A 23,172-nucleotide genomic window follows, 5' to 3' on the forward strand; every position below is an offset into this window, starting at 1 on the left:
TCTGTTTTTTACATAATAGCATTTTTTAAAATATCAAATTACTTAATTATATTTCATTTTAGTACAATCTTAAATGTTCTTTTGAAAAATAAAAGAACATTTATTATAATAATAAAAGAACATTGATCTTGGAACACCTTTTTGCTCTCCCTTCCTGCACAGCACTGAAGAGGTTTAGAAAAATGTATTTCTAAGTCTAAGAAAGATGTAGAAAAGAAGTACCCATCCAAATATAAACTATGGATTAGGATGTCACCAGTGTAGGTATAAGGCCCTACTTTTACTGACTTGTTGGTGTGACTTCAGTTTATATACCTTACCTCTGAAATATATTCCTTATGATAAAAACATTTGATTTCTTTTGTTGATTTTTGTTCCCCCTGTTTACACAAGTTTAAAAAGTCCCTTGTGTCACATAAAACAAAAATCTGAATCTACAGTTTTGTGGTTAGAAAACTTCTGTTGGAAATCTTGTGTGAAGTTCTAGTCAAGTACCTCCAGTAGAATAGCATAAAGACCAGGCTACAAGATAGCTAATCCCCAAAATTCCATTATAGGTAGACATTTTCATCAGTTTCATAAAAAATAAGGCTTATATTTTTAAATTTATTTTGAGAGGTTATAATTTTAAATGGCAAAGATTCCTCTAGTTCTGTTGCTTCTTCCTGTTTGAATCATGTTTACTTTGTCTACACTTTCAGATGTACGATAAAGTGCATGAAGTTTATTCTGTTATCTAATTGTCTTTTATTTTCACAACTGATTTCTTTTAAATGAAATATTATTCTCATTAAGCCATGTTTATGATCATTCATGACAATGATTCTTTTTAAGCCACGTTTAACTGAATATAAGTCAAAGGTACTAAATGCACTAAATGCAGAACACTAAATGCAGATACCACGACTCAGAAATCTTCTAAAGAAAGAAACATGCACATTTGAAAACATCTGAATAAAACTTCTTATTTACATGTAGGTCAATGATTTATTAAAAAAATAATTACTTGAAATATTTGATATTGTAAATAAAATGGAGAACATATAAGCTGTCTCTTAGATGTAATTTCCTATTACAACAGATTTGAAGATAAAAACTACAATCCAGACAATAATAAAAATGCCAAGTATTAAAGTTATCTTTGAGTTGTGATTAGGAATGTGTGAAAAGGTATCTTGTAAGAATCAGTTGGTCAAATTTTTGTTTAACTAAGGATTGTGACTATCATGTGACTGAGAATAGGTAATGTTTTACTGTTTCCTCCCTGGTTTTAATGCCAAATGATAAATATGCTAGTGCATTTTATTTCTTTGACTTTGCCCCAGGCTTTGAGGTTAATAGTATGCAGCAGTGATGATAGATACCATCATTCCATTCAATAAAGTATTCCCTATCAAAGGGAGAAATGGTAAATAGAGAAATGAATGCAATTACTTTGACAAGCTCTAATCTACTGTAATGAACTAAATAAAATTATTTTAAAAGCTGAATGAAAAAGATTTGGATCTGCAAATTAAATTGTAAAAGAGTGGTTTTATGCAGACCTGGTCCCAGGCCAGCCAAGATCCAGAGAAGGGTTAAACTAAAGGGTTAAACTAAGCAGTGGGGGTTTTTAACCAAATGCACTGTTCACCAAGCAAACATAATGGCTGATGATTGTTAAACACTTACCAAGCAAATCCCCAGTATCACATACCAGGCTGGTAGTTTGGATGCAAAGAGGAGCCTGAAGGAGACATTTCAAAAGCATGATCTCCACTCAGATATATTTTGGTTGAAAACTTACTTAAAACATGTTTCAAATAGATGAAGCAATGATCAAAATGTGTCCCTTTTTAACTTTGAAAAACCCCCATTATTTTACAATTCGTTGAAATTCAAAGTTATAAAAATTGAAATATTGAAATATATGCATAATAAATCCCTGAAATAAGTTGCTTCCCTCAAGACTTTCTATGCCGACCCTTCAATCAGAAATAAATCTCTAATAAATGCATTCATAATCTCCAAATAGTGTAAATTGCAGTAACTGTGACAAAAAGTCATGCATTATCCAGATTCTAGTTTAAACTCTTCCATTTTATATTCTTTTTATACTGTTTCAGTCTTGCCAGACTTACCATAAGAGAACAAATTTTTCTTGGTGCACAAGCACAGAGGCACAAAATATCACACAGGAAAAACAATACTCATGCTGTGCTATAAAATCTTCCTCCAAATCTAATTCACATTTTGAAAAGTGCTTTTGCTTAACAGTGCTGTTAGGATAATCTCAAATATTATGGGAATAGAGTGAGGTATTTGACTCCCCTGATTCAGTGAAAGGATTAATCAGCTTTATCTCTCCATGAAATCATTAAACATTTAATCCAATTTAACATCCATGCAGTGTCTTGGTATTGTTCTAGCACACTGAGAGCTCCAAATTTCCAGGTTGACAAAAGAATTAGGTGTTAATTCATTGCCTGCCAGTTTCCAGGTATGCTCTTTAAATCATTGCCTTTGGATAGCTTCTGCAAAATGGACTGATGGGAGAACGCAATCTCTTGAGCAGGAATTTAGCATGCTCTTCATATTTGGTTGCTAAATTTGCCATTGCACACCTGAAGATCTCTCAAACAGAAGAACTGGGAGGGAATCTTCCAGCAGTGCAGAGAACTCCGAGCCAGAAACCTCATAAATAGCATTTGCAAAACCACATTGTAGCTTCTGCCCTGACTCTGACCTTTATTACACAGATGTTGGTCAAGTAAGTTAAAGTTCAGATGGCACTATTAATAAAAGTCTGGTGCTCCTACTTGTGATTAAATACATCTATTGCAACGAATTCTGGGTAACTGCGTGTCATGTAATCTCTCTCAGAAAACATTTCTTATCAGCAATAGTATAATAAATGCTGTAAACTATGCGTAGTACAGCTAAGGAACAAACTGATCAGTGGATTTGTGGTGAACCTGGCAAGCACTGAGCAGGAAAATTCAGTATTATTTAAGAGACTGGAAAATAAAGAAAGGGAAAAAACGGCTAATAAAACTCTGCATAGATGGAAAGTCTCCTTATCTTCCACACTCTTGACAGTTACTTTCTTCCCATATATTTTTCTTGCACATCATGTTCTTTTTGCACTCAGCTGAATGAAATATGAATCCAAGGTTGTCTGCAGTTTATCACAGGCATCTATTTTTTGACCAGATTACAAGCGGGTTAAGTCCTGTCTCATACTCAAGTCAAGGTATTTGTTATTTATTTCAGTACAGTTGAATGTCTAATTTATATGCTTACATCATTACAAAAACAGATAAATTTTTGATGGTGTCTAAATTTTCTTGTTTTATATTGGATTTTATACAAGGTTTAGAGTCTCCTTGTCACCCAAAAGAACAACTTTTCTGTAAAAAGTAGAACAGATTCATATTTCCTGGAAATAGAGTCCAGTTTCTATTTGAAAAGTTTTGTTTCTTTCTGCTATATTCAGAAATGAGAAAACAAATTTTTCTCTTCTGATAGATAACAAGTTTATTGATCCTTGTTATTGCATTGTCTTTTTACCTTATAAATTTGTTAATACATGAAGACTCACAAATTCTGCACCACTTTATGAAATGCTGCTGAAAATACAGGGCTGAGCATTGCAAAAAACATACAAAATTAAGAGCATTGATAGCAGAATGCTTTATGCTAAATCCGACCCACAAGCCATATTTCCCACTGAAATGTACTTTTGAAAAAGAAATTAGTTATGAAACTCAACCTAAACATAGAAGTAGTAAGACTGAGGGGCATGCCTTTATTAGGATAGCACAGAAATTCTATATACAAAAAATAGAACTGTAATTAATAAGAAAAGAAAGACAAACTTGCTGGGCTTAAATCTAGAAACTGCTCCTCCAGGAGTGGATTCTGTTGAGATAGATTTGGAGTGTTTTCTAGCATTCCCTAAAGAGATCAAAATTCATTAATTAGTTAAACAACTAAGTCAAAAGCTGACCATATACTGTCAAAGCCTTTGTCAGAGAAGATTGTAAAGTTCTGATAGTAGTTCATTTTTAAAAGAAGCTTAGACTCCCCCAGCCCTTTAATTGGAAAGTGATAACACAGTAAAAGCTCATATTGCCCCACCTCCACTGACTATTTAGGTAGTATGGAATAAGGTCAGAATTGCTCATATAGGTGGACCATATACTTTTACATTCTAACCATGAAAAGCCTGGCAGCCTTAATGACTAAATCAAGACACACAAATAATAGGAGTTTCTGTGGAAGCTGTAATCAAAGGCTGAAAATCCAGAGCTGAGACCTAAGCAAAGAAACATATGCTTAGATTGGTGTTCTTAAGAGGATTTTGATGAAACATTATGATGACAGTGGGTATAAGGAGTATAAGAATTATTGTGCTGCAGTCCATACCAATTCTTTTAAACGTCTTAAACATTTGCCTACTCCTCAGTCTGCTGCAGGTTAAATTGCATGTGGAAACCATCCTGCCCAGTTTAATAATAGTTAACAGAAATTGCATGTGCATTGCTTCAGAGAATGATCCAGGTCCCCTAACATACCTGTCCAAATTTTCTACAATAGTTGTTGGAGATTTTAAAGTACATATGAAGATCAGCATAAAATAAAGCTGTTTTCCCAATAGAGGTATTTCTTTTACCTGAACACAGGCGCTTCTACATGGTGATATTGCCTCCACTTCAATTAAGCCCCTGCTTCTATCAGAGAGCTGAAATATTTAGTGTAGGTGCCTCTTTCTCCTCCTCATAGCAGCAGCCTGTCAGAGGACTGAAATTTCTACTTTTTTCAATGTGGTGAATATGCCTGGAACTCCACCTAGAGAGAAAAACATTCCCCATGTTATAAGCCATTGCCCAAAATACCAAGGAGCAAAGAAACATCAATAAGAGCATTCTCTTCTCTTAGCACTAGGCTACCGAACGACAATGTATATTTACTGTAATCCCACTTCAAGAAGGGGTCACCTGCTATACCTTATGGCCTGCTAATCAGGACACTCTCCAGCATTTTGGAGATGAGGATTCAATATCCTGCTCAGACTAAATCAAGTCAAAAGTTATCTGAATCCTTTATTACTGTTCAGACATCTTAATTATTACACACCCTTTCCATAAAACAGTACTAGCATTTTAGAACACTGTCAGAGTTCAGTTACCTGTGTACCTATGCCTGGATCACAATTCATTTGTTGGCAGTGTTTAAAGACTATCCCTCAAGAACTTTTAAGCAGTCAACTCTGACTTCCTTTAAGCATCTTAGAGATATTCCATCTTTGTAGAGAGGCACCTAGTGAAAGTTGTCATATAAAGAAAGAAGCAGTCTTTAAAGATTGTTTACTATAGCTGAAACTGAAATCAGGTGACTGCGTCCTCCATCTCTACCTAAACCAACTGGATACCATCCACAGCTGTTTTGCATTCCAGTGGTTATCACAATTTGAGGGGTTTGGGGATTTTTTCCCTGTGAAACATCTGGCCTTTGAATACATATTATTATTCCTGTTTGGAAATGAACTATTAAAATACAAGATATATTTATCCGTAGGAAAAATACATCCAAGCTAGTAACAAACAGTCCACATCTGTCAAGCCTGTATGCTGCTGTCCCACACTGTCTTGCTAGATAGCTAAATCTGGTTATGTAAGTGTCTTCTGTGATTCCTGGACCTTCCTGAGTAGAAGTCTATTAAATTTAAATTTAATCGTTTCTTGAGCATTTATATTTTAGGTAAACATTTAAATATTGGTGGCTCATTGGAACCTGTCCTTTCATTTCAGGCTTCTGTCATGTCTTGATAATTGACTACACACTTGTTTATACAGGTTCTTCTTCCTGTGTTTTGACATTTTCTAAGCCACTACTAAACCTGCAAGTAATTCAGGAAAACATATCAATTCTCCTGTCACTTTTTTTCTGTGCTGACGTTATTTTGGCATTTCCTTTTCCATACTCTCTTGCCAGAGTGTTCACTCAGTCTATGGCCTTTACTTGTAACCCTGACCACTGCACCTTCATTTAAGTGCTGGCAAATCAAGGACAAACAAGAAAAAGCATTTCAATTCCAATTTTTTATTAGTTTTGCCTTTGTAACTGCAAAGAATTTGAAGCACATATATCTATAGTTCACATTTTTATCAATTCCTTCAGCCATTAAATATGTTCTTATCAGGTAACTGGCAAAAGTACTATCTTGAAACACTTCAAGAATGAAAGACTAAGTAAAAAATTTTACAAGCTTAATTCATCACATAAAAGAACAAAAAATATAATCAGTCATATTTCTGGACCACATTTCATCAGTTTCCTCAGTTCTGAGGGAATGAAAGCTTTAGTGAAGTAAAACATTCCAGTAATGCTAAACAAAGATCTAAAAAAAAAAAAAAGAAAAGAAAAAAAGTAGTTTTAAGTTTTCTTAAAGAATTCACATGCTTTTTTTTTTTTTTTTTGGCCTGTAAAGGGCTTCATACTTTATACAATATCTGGCAAAAAATTCAGAGCACCAGATTCTCTTACTAATAAGAATAGCAATGATAGTAAAAATTCCCAAAGGAGAGTTTTATATTGTGCAAACCCTGACCAAGAAGTGTCAGGACTGAAAACACCATGGGCTATGCCAGCCAGATGATCTGTAGAGATAATTAACTGCAGAGTCCACAGCTTTGGCTAGCCTGGGGACAATGTCATGCATTCTGCATGCAGGACTTAAGCTACCAGCTTCCTTTTGAACCGGGCACTCAGGGAGAGCTACCAACACATTCAGAACCAAAGCAGAAATCCCTGTGTGATCATTACATGGTCTAGACATGCCTCAAATTGTCAGCAGTACTGAAGTTTCAACTTAGATTGTTTTGTTTTGTTTTTTGCACTTTAGGCAGGTATCATTTTAATTTTTTCATAACAGAGCCTCTGCAATAGGAGCAGAGATAATGGTTGTAAATGGAAGGAGGGTCAATTTAGATTACATATAAGAAAGAATTTTTTAAACTAAAAACAGAGTGGTGAAACATTGGAACAGGTTGCCCAGAGAGGTGGTAGATTCCCCATCCCTGGAAACATTCAAGGTCAAGGTTGAACAGGGCAGGATGTGATTTCAAATTAGACACATATTTCATAGTTTGACATAAAAATACTCACATATCTTTTAAAAGACTAAGTCCCAGATTCCTATGACAGTGTGTTTTTCTCTTTTGCTGAGATAACTATTGGTTTTAAGTTTCATATTTCCTCTTTCCCTTTCCTACTAAGTGATTCATCGTTTTTCCAGTGATATTCCTATCATTGTTCTGCTGAACTGCACCTAAATGCTGACTGGTTTCAAACAGAAGTATCTACGTCTACAGGTATTAGTAGTAATGCACTATGGCAATTGCAATTTTCACACTGAGATCTTAAACTGAGTTTAGGAACACAGAGATATCCAGGATGAATAAAGAACCAGCATTTGATGAAGACTTACTCTTCCCTTCATGAGTGTTTCAAAGAGCCTCCTGGCTCCGTTCAGGTGCCTTTGGGAATCTCCTCCACTAGATTCTAGATAAAAATCTAGGGTTTTTCTGCTTGATTTGCTAAAATCACTCTCTGAAATACTTAATACAGAATTCAGCATTTCATATCATATAACATCGATTACAGGGCATTGTAATATAATTAAAATGAAATCATATGACATAATATAGTTTTTGCTTGAAAATTCCTTTATAAGCCTGAAGGTACAATATGGGTAATAATCTATATCCTCTGTTTTCTGGGTAAAAAATATTCTAGCTGGCAGTTGTCAGTGCAGAATGCAAACTATCACTTCACAGAATCAGCAAATGGTTGAGGTTAGAAAGGAACTCTGGAGATTATCTGTTTGATTTCATACTTACCTTAACTGAGCAACAAATCACAGTCCATTTATTTATTCCCATTTCTGCCAGAACTATTATGTAGTTATTTGAAATTTCCAGTTGTATCCATCTCGATGGCAATGACCAAAAGTCATCCTTGCACAAGGTTGTTTTTATGGAGCTGGTTCACCTTCACTCCCCAGGACTGGGCTGAGATTTTTTGAGAAGTGAATCCATCCCAGTTAAAAGACCTCAGAGAATCACCTGCTCCATGATAACTTCCTTCAAGTCAAAGCCTAGTGTGCACAGGCACTAAATAACTAAAAAAACTAAATAACTTAAGTCATGTTTGCATCAGTGGGATGACTACAAATATGTATACAAATATATAAACATACAACCACACACAAATAAAAGTATTTGAAGACTGGATGTGTGTTTTTAGATGACTGATGTGTATGCAGCACTAATGATTGTTTCTTTCATGTTAACCATCAGTGGTTTCCCTGAAAATGAGTCTCACAAGATGATGAAATAAGAGGATGGTGGAAAAGGTCCTCTGACCATCTGTGTCTTACATCACCTTCCTAACATTATCGGTTTTCTCTCTTTCTATTTACAGTCTTAAAAGATTGAAATTTTTTTCTTTCACATTTAAAAGCCCTGCAAAGGATACTGGAAAAATTCCAAGATATCTCTAACCTCTGCTTTAACAACTCATACATCTATAATGTTCCTCTTGGAATCCAGAAAATATAACCATTGGCTAGCAAAATCTTTAACACTGGACTTGACACATCACAAATCAAAATGAGAAACTCCTTACAAGTTCAAATGTTTGTGAGGACCACAAAACCCAAAAAACTCTGCACATCTTTGCATGATGTGCACTAGAAAGATTATCTTTTCACAGACAATTCAGGCAATGAAGCCATTACTTGGAGGCTCAAGCTTTACTTGATGAAAGGAAATGTAAAGATAGATAAAAATATCAAAAGAAGTCAGCAGCTCTTTAAAGTTTATGCATTCATGAAGTATAAGAGATTATCCCTCTGCTTTGAAGGGTGGACTAGGATACAGAAAATTTAAAATAACTACATAATAGTTCTGGCAGAAGTGGGAACAAATAAATGGACTATGATTTGTTGCTCTATTAATGCAAGTGTGAAACCAAACCAGACTAATTTTTTTATATTTTTCTGTTGCTACTTTATGAAGAGTCAGTTTCAGTACTCAGTCAGTCTGCTCAGACAAATGTTTTAAAGTACCCACAATGGAAAAGAGTGAGGATCTCACTAGATACTCAATATTGCATACCCCCAACATATATTATTCCTCCTTTGAAACAACTGCTAATCAGACATTAATAAATTCCCTGTACTTCATGGAAAGCTGGGGACTAAGAAGGGAAAAATAACATGCTGTTGCTCTTAAATTAATGATTTTTGAGGTCAAGTAAAAACATTACTTTAATAGTTTACTCCTTCAGCAGTGTCTGTGCTGAATGCTAATAGAAGTCTTTAACACATTTCAACTAGGAGATTTCATAACACAGGAGGGGTTGTTTTGTCTTTGCTTTTAGTCTGGGAAGGTGACGAAATTACCTGGCTTCTCCTTTACATGAATTTGCTTATATTATTCCACAAGCATAGAAGAGAATAGAGACACCTATGCCAACTCTGATTTCTGAGACATTTATAATGAAAAGGTCAAATTACCCATGTCAGTGTCAATCTCTTAAAAACAGACAGTGCAATGAAGATAATTTTAATTCTTGACTCTAGAACTGGTGCACATCTGGCCTGCGACTGAACTAGAGAATGAAAAAAAAAATTCATACTGTAGCCAATACTAGCTCAGCTACTCCAACAGAGAGAAATTCTGGCAGCTTCTTTTGTTCCCACCAGTGCATCTGCTAATCCTTCATTTTATGAAGAAATAAGAGGCACGGTCAAGCTGAGCACCAAACAACTGCAGTAATCCATATAAGACCAAAATAATCTTTGCAAAGAAAAATATTGTTACATAGAGGTTGGATTTTTACCATTTTTTAAAATTAAAATATAGAATGCTTTCTTTTTTTAATTTATTAATTATATTTGAACAGGATCCTTCTCAGCTTACTCTATCTGGGTGCATGGCAGGTGTTAAACATGAAGAAAGCTCCCTCCATCATCAGTAAAAAATATCAACAGGGCAACTTTTGCAAGTAATCTTGGACAAAGCTTCTGCAAATAACTTTTCCACTGACTATAAAGAAGCCTAGATTCTCACTTTAGATTAGATATTTAATTTCAGTAGAGTTCAAAGCAGGCAAGGTAGGTCAAATCACCTGTATAATATGTTTATTAGTTCAATACATAACATACATAATACATATATTATACACTTATATGTATATTTAGTCGTTGTACATGTCCATATGTGTGAACACATATGAATTAAAATTACAGAGTATGTACATCTTAACTGCTTTACAGATTTAATATAGGTATACTGGAGCACACAAAAATATATTCATGAGTGTTTCAATAGAAACATGCTCTTTAAAAAACAAAATAAATCATTTTATATAATGAATAATCCAAAGCTTTTAGACAGGAATTTGCCAGTGTACCAAAGAATATTTCCTTTCTGATCTCTCAGTTGTGTAGTTACACATTAGGAGTACTTAATAATTCAGGCACTTGATGTTGACACCACTCAGAGCATAAATTGAAATAATGCCCCACAAGAGTAAGAAAAAATATGAGATTTCAACCCAGCAGCAATGATATAAATTCTTATTTATGGCTAGTGCCCAGTGAAATAATTTGTATTCATAGAACAATTTATTTTGCCTACATATGCTCCCTATTTGTTGTGATCTGTGTTCTCCAAAGTCTTCTTGCTAAAGTTAAATCCATTGACTCAATTTTCTTAGGAATCACTGACCAGTTTTCATTATCTTTTCTATAGCAATATAAATAGGAAAAACTCCATAAAGAGGATGCAAGAAGAAAGTAAAATGAGGAGCCACTGCCATGATGGAATCAAATTTCTTGACATGCCATTAAAATGAGAAACTAATTACCAAATTCTGGAGTCAGATTTTACACTTGGATACATGTGCATTACTCCCACAGGTTTCATTAGGACCGACTCTTACGTACCAGAGAAAATGCTTTGGCTTAAAATTTGTAGTCCTATCACATTAAAAAAACTTGTTCTTCAGGTGCAGCCAGAAGTTCAACAAGTTAGTCATGCAAATCCATTATGTAAATATTTGGATTCGTTACTTTTTTTTTATAAACCATTTCAGAGTAAGCAGTGAGTCCTACTGCAGTACTTGTTTTATTGGGGACAGTGTTCCTTGCAAATTGCCAAGTCAAAACAGAACACACAGCAGAACAGCAGAAGAGCCATGAGGCAAAATGCAGAAAATAATGTGTATTGAGATGAGTCATTGAAAAGCAGACTGACAAGACACTAAGGATTCTAATAATTAATTTCCTGTTCTGCTCCACCAGCTAATAATAATATAAAGAAGCCAGGAAGTACTTAGCAATACTGTTACAAACGTGATACACTACACAATATTAAGTATTCTTTGCCAAGAACACCTTGATTCTCAGTAAAGATATACACAGAAGGCATCATTGATGCTGAATGTTGTGGGCTTTACAGCTGTTTGTGCATCCCATGGCATCATACATTGATATCAACATGTCTTTGGGTAGGATTGTGTTGCATATTCAAGCATGCAAAATAGGGTGAATATCACACTGCACCTGTGAACTATGAATCTAATCTCACATTATAGACAAGGTGTTCAACTTAACTGACTGAACATAAAGGGTGGTATCTTCTCTAACATCCAAGGATAGCTAAGATCCCAGCTATGGCAGGGCTGAGACATATGAGACAAGATGTACATGGCCTAGACCCTTCTAAGTAACAGAAAAAGGACAAGTAGAATATTCTGGACAACTCTGCCAAGGCCTTGGCCAATACACAGACGTAATATGCTTCCATGAACAGGAGCATCAAGTCCAGTTTAATGTTCCCAGGATGCTGAAATATCTGTACACATCTGTTGGATGTAACTTGAGACTGATGGGAGATCTGTGATTTTCCATAAAAGCAGCTGGAGACCAAGGGGAGACTGATCCTAGGCAGTCTGAAATGGCACCAAATATAGGTATTTAAGCAACAGCATTGCATCAGATGTGGTCTGGAGAGCTGCTGGACTCATCCTAGAGTAGGATCCTGAGGGAGATTAATTTGGCTAAACATAAATACAACATTTGAGACCCCTTCAGGTATTCTAGAAACTTTCACAAGTCAGGCAAAGTATGTGAGGACGTCTGAGAGACTTATGCTCCCCTGAGGCAGCAATTTTATACCTCTATGAGTCAAAAATTACATTAATCCCCTATCAGCAAGCAACCACCTCTTATGTTAGATGTGCTGAAAACCTCAATACTGCCATTATGGACTTCACTGATTATAGTGGGAGGTCACAGTTCATGTGGATTTTTATAATGTAGCACCTACATTTGGGCAATTGAACATGGAGTTGAAATTAAACCAAGTCATTACTAATATCAGAGTTTCCAGTGCATCTGAATTGTTGATAGAAGGCTGGACAGGAGTATCACCACTGCAATGCTGTGAAACCTGGAAATCAGGGAAGTCAGCCCATTCTGCTTTATAGTCATAGAATATGGTACTGAGAAAAATAGCTTTAAAGACGTGCAAAAAACACAGAAACACTCTTGAGCCCTTGTTGCATTGTGTACAAGTTGCAAAATGCAAATGTAAAAATTATTTGCATTTTTTCCTATCATGAATAGTCTTTATCTCTCATTTGTTCTATGTAATGTGCCCTGAAAACCAGACAAATGCTTACATGACAGACAAATAAATATTTGGTCTGTTGCAAACAACTAGTTTACACAATGTTTTACACTGTTGTACACTCATATAACACAGCCAAAACCTTGAAAGACTCAGCTGTCTTACCTCTGTCCTTATGCCAAATAAAAATAAATGTCTTAATTAACATTTAGGCCTTTAAGCAACATGACTTTAATTTGGAGTCATTTTTCACCAGGAACACATCTAGCATTATTATTTTTTATTAAACCCTTTTATTATTTTATTTTATTAGACCTTTATTATTTTTTATTCTTTTCTTTTTCACTTTTGCAAACTTGAGATTGAATACCATAGAATCAATCACCAGAAGGTCAGATTTTGCACTCACTTATTCCAGAATGCTTCCAAAAAAGGACTAGGGAAGGCAATGCATTTACATTAATGATATATTTATATATCTGACAAGTGAATCAAGCTCAATGTATTTAAAATGAGCAGGACACAGATCTAAGAAACATATACTTCCAAAAGAATTACCTTCCAAGTGAGATTGTTAAGACTAAATAAGAACTTATATGAGAGTTTGAATAAAAGTATCATGATGAAAATTATTCCAAGGTGATTTTGAATCCTATGTACATTTAAATCAGTGGAGCTCTGTTATAGGCTCCATAGCCAAATTCAGTGTTCAGCCATGCAGAGGACCAGATGTTTATGCGTCAACCATGCAGAGAACCAGATGTTTTCATGTCAACCTGGAAAAGGACTTAGGTTAATAAGAGCATAATGAATGAGGCTACTTAGGGTCTAAAAATTTTGCTGGCATGGGACACGAGTATGCACCCAGCAGCAATCAGTGTGAAATTAGTGGTATTGTACTATGTGAATTAGTGGTATTGTAAAATGTGAATTAGGGATATTGTAAGAGAATAAACAAAAATGTTTCACTGTATTTTACTGAGCTCACCATCAGAAGATCCTGAGAATTGCTAATTTTGCCATTCTTTGCTGCCAATGCAATTCCCAAATCACAGCCTGCCACAATGGCCATTAAGTAACAGGGAACTGAGGGTGCAATTCACATGTCCTGGAGTGCACAAGTGTCTGCAAAGGACCTCTGAGCTGGGGGGATTCCTGGGGAACATGTGAGGACCTGTGACATGTGGGGAGTCAAGCATGGCACCCCCACACAGGGAACAATTCCTGGAGACAATTATCTCCTAAAATGCACCTCAGACTTACGTGGAGATGCTTGCTTAGTTCCCACTAAGCAGAAGCACATACTCAGCCCTGTGGCCAAGATCCAGGGGTTCTTGGGAAATTATGTTCTTGGCAGTGGAAACTTCACTTGCGTCATGTTTAAGACTGCGGTAGCTATTTCGTGGAAATAGAGGCTGCAAAACACAAAAGTGTGTTCTGAAACAGAAATCCAAATGGAGAAGTTACAAATGTAAAATAAAACACAAAATGGTATGGAAAGGAAAAAAAAACACAAAAGCAAAAAAGAGAGATTTTTCTTCGAATTTTTTTAAAGATTCTTGTCTCTAGCAGGTGAAAGGCCCACTAGAAAAAAAACAGTCTGACTCATCAGGTGCCCTTTGAGAAAGAGCCAGAACAAATAGAGATTGCTGATAATGTACTGTAAATGTCATCCACAGATAACATTCAGCCTAAACACACTCTGGAAAGGAAGAAAACTAAAACATGAATATGATTTCTTAGTCAGCCTGACTTAGTTATCCATGCCCTCAGAAAACCCACAAAAGATAGTAACTTCCTATTGAAGACTTTATGAAGAAAAAACTTTAAAAAATTTTCTGAGGCACACTTTTCAGTGGATAATATGAAATAAAAATTTTCTGAACCAATACATCTCACAGATATCTTGACAATCCTCCAGTCAGGATTAATGATTCAGCATTAAAGTGATTTTGAGGTAGGCAGAAAAATTTTCCATTTTGTCAGTCTGCCCTGGAAGATTTATTTATCATTTATGTCTTCCCTTATGTAGTTACAGATATGAAAAGAGCCAATCTGTATGATGATGAGGGAGGGCAATGGCAATTCCTCTAGACAATCTCTCCCTCCCAGAACGCTGCAGAGATTCATATTGCAGAGCCATGATAAACTGTGGGCAAACAATGAAAAACTGACAGTCTCCTACAGTTGTTTCAGAACTCAGAGCAACCATATAGCTAAGTGACCTCTGCTTCTGCTAGGTCACCACGAGGTAAATAACAAGAGAAAGGCAGTAAATGAAGCATTATTGTGCAGACTCTGCCTGTACTGTATAAATTCTGTGAAAAAATAAAGGTTTCCTGTGTTCTCTTCCTCCATGGTCTCAATTGCATGATTAAGTGAAGCACTACTCTATGTGTGGTGTGAGTTATTTTGCCCCAGGCTGAGTACTGGGAGGTTCAGGGGAACAAAAAAATTCCCAGAATGACGTGGTTTACTCAGTGAGAGCTTGGGTAAACTTCTTTATCTCTATGGCCTGGAACATATGGGCAGAGCAAGCCTCAATCCTGTGCCTTAAACTGAGAAGGAGGAGCGAAGCCTGGTCCTGCAGATTAACTATCCCTTTCCAAGCCACTTCTCCCACACCTTACCCAGGCCATAACTTGCAACACCATCTTTCAGTGACTGCATTTACAGAACCTGGTCCTGCTCATAAAGAGCTAGTTGCATGCCTTGTGGTGGTATGCGCAAGGAAATGTTTAGCCCTTCTCTAGCAAAAAGAAGGCATAGAAAACTGGTGTTTTGGTTACATTCTAAACTCAAAATAAAACAGCCATATGAAACACAGAATTTTTTTAAAAATTAACATTTTGGGGTTTTATGCCTTTGATTTCTAGTGAGTCTCATGGATTCTAATTTACAGTTTGTAAATGTGCGATACCCAACATACCATGTTAAAGTAATTTTTGTTTCAGCAAAAGGTGGTTGGATTGTCAATCAAAATATGCAGCATGGTCAATGCTGACTTGAAACCAGAGTTGAGCATGATCCTAGAAGCCTTTATTCTTTCCATGTAATTCTCCATGTGTAATTCCATGTGTAATTCCATGTGTAAATATTCTTTCCATGTGTAAATATTCTTTCCATGTAATTCTCCATGTGTAATTCCATGTGTAATTCTCACACACATGAACAGCCCCAGTTAGTCAGGATTATCCACTTCAGATGAGATAGCTATGACTGGCCCCTCATCTTCCATATTCTGAATCTCACCAGAAAAACTCATTAATGCATGGCTTGGCCACATTCCTTTTGAACTGCTTAATTTAAAGCAATAGGTCTTCCAGGTATTTGGGTCAGAATTGAACATTATGTTTGGAATCTGAAGTCTATTCCAGCCAGGTTTTGACATGCAGAGATTAACTGCTTTCATGATCCACTTAGTCCTTTTTCCTCCAAGGATCCAGACTGCAATTTATCTTGTGCTTTTCTACTCCAAATGAAATATCATATGTTTAATGGGAACAAAGCAATACGTGACTTCCCAGATTCGGGACCAGATTTGAAATAGCCATAGCTTTGAGCTGCAGCCCTGCTTTGTTTGCAACCCTTGCTAATATACAGCATTGGAACACATTTCTCATAAAAGCCAGCACATTGTCCACTTACAGGCAGAATTATGCTATTGGCCACCAATATCATCTTTAGTAGCTACTTTGCACTCAGTTGTCCATTACATGTGTGCATAAAAATTACATGTGCTTTTACACATCAGTACTGAAAAATGAGCCAGGAGATAAATTTTCTACAGACAGTAGATGGCTGCTTCCTGGAACAAAAAAACCTCAGAAATCACAAGAAATGGATCTTTTGGATATAATGTAGAATGATGTACAGGACAGAATAGCGACTACAGTACTGAATTTCAAGAAGAGAAATTGTGTAAACAGTGCTGTAACTGGTCACAAATAAACAAATAAAAAAGAAAAAAAACTCATAAAAGCAGCTTTCCAAAACAAAAGAAGCCTTGGAGCAGCCTGGAGGCTGTTGAAAAATTAAGTGCTAGAAGCCAGTTAAAAAGTATACTACAACTCAGAAAGAAAACAAAGAAATCCATAAAATCCCTTCAGCCTTAACTGGAAGGTTATGCAGGCTATCACATGGGAAATAATGAAAAAAAAAATGAAACAACATATTATGGACACATCGACAAAGTTGATATGGTGACAAATCAGTGAACAGGAAAGGCAAGACTGATGCATAAATGATGGAAGCTGTGTCAAGATACATGTGTTTACAAGAGTAATGAGGAAGATGGAGAAAGAGACCCCAATAGATAGTGTATCTGGAAAATGTGTAGAATATCTGTTAAATATCCGAGTCTGAAAATATTTTTCCCAACAAGCTTATCTGACACAGGGAGAATTAAGAATTTATTTCATTACATCTGGCTTTCAACAAAGTATCTGTAACCACATCAACCCTGGCTTGGGTGGCCAGGCTGCTTTGGTGGTCACTGACTTTCCCATCAGAGACATTCAAGTTTATCTCAGATTAAAGTTCAACCATAATGAAATTTTACTATCTGCAACAGCAATCTCTTCTCATTCAGACTGCTGATATATTACCCTGAGCATTCTGACAAACAGAGGAGGTCTTGAAAAACAGGCCAAAAAATGCCATGGATGTTTATGTACATCATACCATTCAGCTATTTCACAATGTTGAGCTATTTCTATTTAAATTTTCATTAGAGATAGGAGGTATTTATATTTTCCTCTAAGAACAGTTGATTAAATAATACTTGTCAACTAAACTTTAAGTTTGCACTGTTTTCAAGGAATAATCTGAGAATTAGCTTTTTAAATGTTGAATTAGACTTCCTTGTAACATGCCAGAAAAACCGCAGTCTGACAACTGAGGCCTTTCCAAGGATAGCTGTCCTCAAACTGGAGTCTCAGGCTTTAAAGCTGATTTGATTTTAGTTACTAGTGGAGATAGCCACCAGAAAAGTACAACTTTTCTGCGCTTCATCTGGAGATACTGGCTCATGTGCATAGTACTTGCTTGAACAACAGGTTAGGGGAGAAGAGCTGGGCATGCCATCCAGTCACGAATTATGTGACTTGCACCAATGTCAGAAATAGATCCTTGTGTCTGCCAGTATACAGACACAGAAGGAACTGAGTGACCCAAGCACATACACCTGAGCCTGCAGTCACACCCTCTTCTCCTTCTTGCTGTGATTGCAGCTCTTACACAGCATCATTCTTACACAGCTATCATCCATGCTTTCCTGGGAAAATATGGCTCCTTACATGGCAAGTTCACTTTGGCCCCTCACAGAATGACTTAGTCTTCCCTTACAGACCCCTCTACTCTGAGAAATATTTCAGTGTAATTCCTTCCCAGCTGAAAGATTCACTCCATTCAGCTTCCAGAAGAATAGCTCTCCGTACCCCAAAAGAGCCCTACAGCTTGATTGTTTCATAGAGCACTATGCAAGCATCACACAAAACCCATATAACAGAGTATCAAATTCTTAATATTAATATTTAATAATAATATCTTAAGATTTTAAGAATCTGTTCTTCTCAATTAGTACTGACACTGTCTCAAGGAAAACACTACAAATGCAGGGAAGAAAAACCTTAATGAGGGAATTCTGACAGCATTGGTTAGACCATGCACACCAAAGTCATTGCCCAAAACATACAAGTACTTCATTTTCTAAATAATTGGTGCTTGGTGAAATATTTGCACACACTTATCACTGTGTCAGAGATGCCAAGGCCAATTGAAGGTCTAAGGCATTCCTCAGCTGAGATGACAAAGGCCCTCCACTGGGCAATTCACACTGCTGGGGCTCAGTGAAACCTTTTATGTCACATGTCAGGCAGACATACTCAAATGCATTTGCTCTGCATGACATTGGTGACATTCCTTCTTGATAGCAATGGACTTTCTTATTTAGGCTGGATCAGCTAGAGTTATGTGAACAGGAAGGATATGAAGCCCATACCACGTGCAGTTTACTACGTGATGCATGCACAATCTTTGTTTAAAAAAAGCCTTCAAATATTTCTTGTATCAGTGGGTTCATTGCCATTTTAGTCTTAAGGGACACTTCTGCTGTCTTAGTATCTGCCAACAATTAGTAGGCAAAGACCATTTAATCAATGCTAAAATAGCATGAATATATGACTGGATTTATGATTTTAGTTCATATCACCAGGAATTCTGTTATAAGCAAGAACAAACACCCTTTCCCTTTATCTCCAGCCCATCACTAAGAAAGAGAGCGCTCCCTCTGGTATGCTGTAATAGCCCCATGCCATGTCAGATATGCAAAGCAATCATAAATCCACTTTAGCTTGTTAGTTTACTGCTGTTTTCTATCACCAGACAAGCACAAAGCAACTGGAATGTGTCAGTGAATCTGGCCCTAAATCACACTTCTTTTTTTTTTTTTTCAAGTGGTATTTTTAAGCTGTGCCAAGCAATAACATTCCTAGACCAGGGAAGAGAGTTACAGCACATTCAATGGCTTTCTAGCATGTAGATGAAATTATTCTATTGATTCTCTGTGGAGCTCTCTGTTTGGCACAGTTTGAGCAAAGCAATATAAGCCCAGCTCAGCTGAGTAGTTAAATGGAGTTTACTACAGTAGTATGTACTAGTATAATGTCCCTGAAAAAAGTGGACACGGATTCAATCATTCAATTTTTTTGTTTGTTTCTTTTATAAATATTTTTCAGAGCATTTAGAAATTGTAGTGGAAGAAAATTTTCTAAAATATTTTCTAGGAGGAATAGAGTTTTTTGCTTTTATACTTTTATTTTGAAGAATGCTACATCTATATTTTACTGCTGTATTTTAAGAGGAAAACCAGAAGTACATAAGGAACAGTCAGGAAGATAAAGTTGCACTATTAACCCAAAGTTAAATTCAGATCTGAATCAGGGTTTACAGGATACAAAAAATCCACATAGAAGATGTAAAGACAGTAGCTGATGAACCAAGAGAGACTTTCTTTCTTTAGCAAGATATGGAAACACATAAAAGTCTCTTTAACCTCACATTCCTGACTAACTATGTCTGGTTCCATAGTCAGACTAAGTGAAATGGTAATTGCTCATCCATTATATTTGACAAGGATGCTGCTGTTATTAAAAAAAAAAAAATTGGTTTGTTTGTCCCATTCTATTCCACAGAAAACCTTGAGAGTACACAAATGATACATGAGATGTTATGATGATATGAGCACCTCTGTTACCAGGGAATGATTTACAAACATATGACTCCTAAAACTATGGCACTTGCATTGTTTTGCTTAATGTGATGGAAAAGAGCAAGAATCTCATTCTATTTGTCTCAAATCATGCATAACAACTTTAGTTGCTTTAAATAAATAAATGGATCAAATTACCTACATAGATTTAAAAATTAATTCTCAAGAAATCAAATAAAAAATGTCAACATAGAGTCAGTAGCAACTCAAGTAACCTAGGGCACGAGAGAGACTATTTATTTACTGGGAGACAGCTACTACATTTGTTACTTAACTCTCCAGCCCAGCAGGACTTCAAATAGAGCCAGCAATTAAAGTTAGTTAGGCAATCAAAGGTTACATAGAGACAAATGAGGCCATAAAGGGGCCCTGCTCATAAAAATGTTGAGAATTACAGATTTCTTTTGCACGTATTCTGTTCTTCCACAGAAAATACACTGTATAGGTATTCCACAGTGTTAACTAGCAGCATATGCTTTCTCAGAGTAGTCACAGGGAGAACTAACCAGAGATTGGTAAAATGCCATGGCTTAATTTCACAAAGGTCTGAGGATGTAGTCATCTTTTTCCCTGTAAAAAGTAAGCCTGTACTTTTTTCTGATTTTTACAAAGCTAATAAAATGCTGTCAAGGATTTCAACCCTTGGTGCAATAGCTGTATTTAAAATAAGCATCTTAAAAGCAGCATGGGAACATGGTTCACTCTCAGAATATCCCATGTTCATATCCCTGCTATGTGGGTGGGTGAAGAGCCCACCTATGCATGCCCTTGCCCTGAGCCTGCTGCCATGCAGTGAGTGATGACGCCCAGAGGCTAATCTATACTAGATCATAGAACAGCTGGGACTGCACAATTGCCTTTGTCTGTGAAGCTCTTCTGAGGGTTTATTGTAGGAGAAGTTGTAATCTGTGATGTGTAGGTTCCAGCCACTGGATGTGTCTGTTTGCAAGTTAGAAAATACCTACTGAGAAAAGGAGGAAGGAAGTCCTAGAAGTCAAACATGACACAGTATCTCAGTTTCCATTTAGTTTAAGAGTTAGTCACACTCTCAGACAACTTTCTGTTAAAAGTACAAAACCACATTTCACCTGTATCAGTGGCATTGCCATTTGGGAAGCAGCTATAGTGTAACAAGATCACAGTATATTCAGGTGGAAAGGGACCTTGGCAGGTCTCTAGTCCAAGCTGCTGCTCTGTGCAGGGGTAGCTCTGAGGTCAGATCAGATTGCTCAGGGCTGGGTACTGTGGGGTTTGAAAACCTGACAGAGACAGCACAGCCTCTCTGGGCAACCTGCTACATTGCTTGACAGTCCTCAAGGTATCTGGGTGTTGGTTTATTTTTGCTTGGTATGACTTTGTTGCTCTTCTGTTCCAATGTACCCCTGTAGTTTCTTGTTCACCTGCCATGCCTCTCCTTAAAGAACCTGTCTCTGTCTCCTGATGAGTGCCCTGTTAATCCCCCCAAAGCTATCCTCTATCCAGGCTGAACAAGCCCATGTCCCTCAGGCTTTCCCAAAGCCCAAATGTGCTTGTCCTCCTGAGCATTCTGGTGGCCTTCCACTGGATGATTCTTGAGTTCTGAACAATCACATCTTCTGCAGCTGAGAACAGAATTTGTGTGGGAACATTGCTTTTAAAGGTTATTCAATTCAGTATGTGTTTGTAATACACAAGAGCTCTCACTTAAACCTGGCATCACAAACACTGAAGAGCTTTCAGATGTTCCTTTTTAGACTTTCACATCACAAATGAACATGTCTCTATTATAATCATATGTAAAACTATACTCCATATTATGTTCCTTTTCTCCCTTGGGGCTTTCACCCTTCTCTGCCTATCTCCCTTTTTTCTCTTTCTCATTCCTTGCTCTACACATCACATCTTCCTTAATATGGAAAAGAACATTCCAACAACCTTTTTTAATACTTTTGTTGAGAGTACTTTTAGATTCACAAGGCTACAAAGTTACAAAACACACAAAAGAAAAAACCACTTAGGTGCAACCTTGTTTTCTCTGATGGGTCTAGGCTTGTTTGGAATAATAATATTAATAATAGTAATAGTAGTGTAGAATAATAATAATAATAGTAATAGTAATAGTAATAGTAATAGTAATAGTAATAGTAATAGTAATAGTAATAATAATAATAATAATAACAATAATAATAATAATAATAGTGTAGTGCTTAAAGCAAGACTTGGCAAACTGTGCAACAATTTGAAATGAAAAATAGAAAACAAAAAAGAAAAAATCCTGAAACAAAACAATCACAGCAGTTGTGACAGGTACAAAACATTTCTTTTTCATGACTGTTTTCAAACTGCTATCCCAGCAGTGAGCATTTAAAAAGAATAATTACCTTAAGCTGACAGGCTAAAACAATCTGAAGTCTTCTGAACTATAATAATAAATGTAAAAGACCTACTTAAACCAGAAATATGACATTTCTTTTGAAAAGCACTGGTTAAAAGAGTTCAGCATTTGGCAACTGGTTGCCCTCTGCTTTGGACAAGGACTTACAGTTTCCTTACAAAAAATTTCCCAGCTTTGGGCAGGGAGAATACTTTTCAAAATTGGCATTCCAGTTTTGTGTTTTGGTCATTATTAAAATGGGCTCTAAGCTAGGCAACAAAGCAGAGAATTAATCAAGGTACCTGCTGTGTCCTTGTGCCTGTGTGCATTCAGAGCGCTGCTCTTCTAAGATTAAATTTTTCTTTCTGCTGCTTGGACTCCTACAAAAAAAGTGATCTATAAAAAAATGCTTCTACTCTGTAGGACAAGTCTTCAAGCCAGAAAGGAAAGCATGCTGAGGAGCACGATGGTCTAGTTACATGAGAAGACAAGACAAAGAAGAAGAGGCAAAATTTCCCATTCCTGTTTCCATTTTACTCTGATTGCATGAAGTTAAACACAGCAAAAGTCCTGGCAGATGGTGCCAAAGCCCATTGAGTTGTTGTGTAACAAGGATAATTATAAAGCCCTGGGCTGTCATTTTTAAAAAAAGTGTCAGCCAATCCTGTCAGTGTGTGTTATACATGCCCAGAATACATTAGGTGTACTGGGCTTATCAGGGAGCACAGACAGAGGAATATTCACCATCCAGATTGCAACTCAATCTCATACACTCAGTTCTGCTCAAAGCAGAGCAAATCTGGGTGTAGCTGGAAACATGAAAGTCACAGAGTGAATTTTTAATGGCATTTGACTGTTTCAAGTTG

The sequence above is a fragment of the Molothrus ater genome, chromosome 2, assembly GCF_012460135.2.
Source record: "Molothrus ater isolate BHLD 08-10-18 breed brown headed cowbird chromosome 2, BPBGC_Mater_1.1, whole genome shotgun sequence".
Classification (NCBI taxonomy): Eukaryota; Metazoa; Chordata; class Aves; order Passeriformes; family Icteridae; genus Molothrus; species Molothrus ater.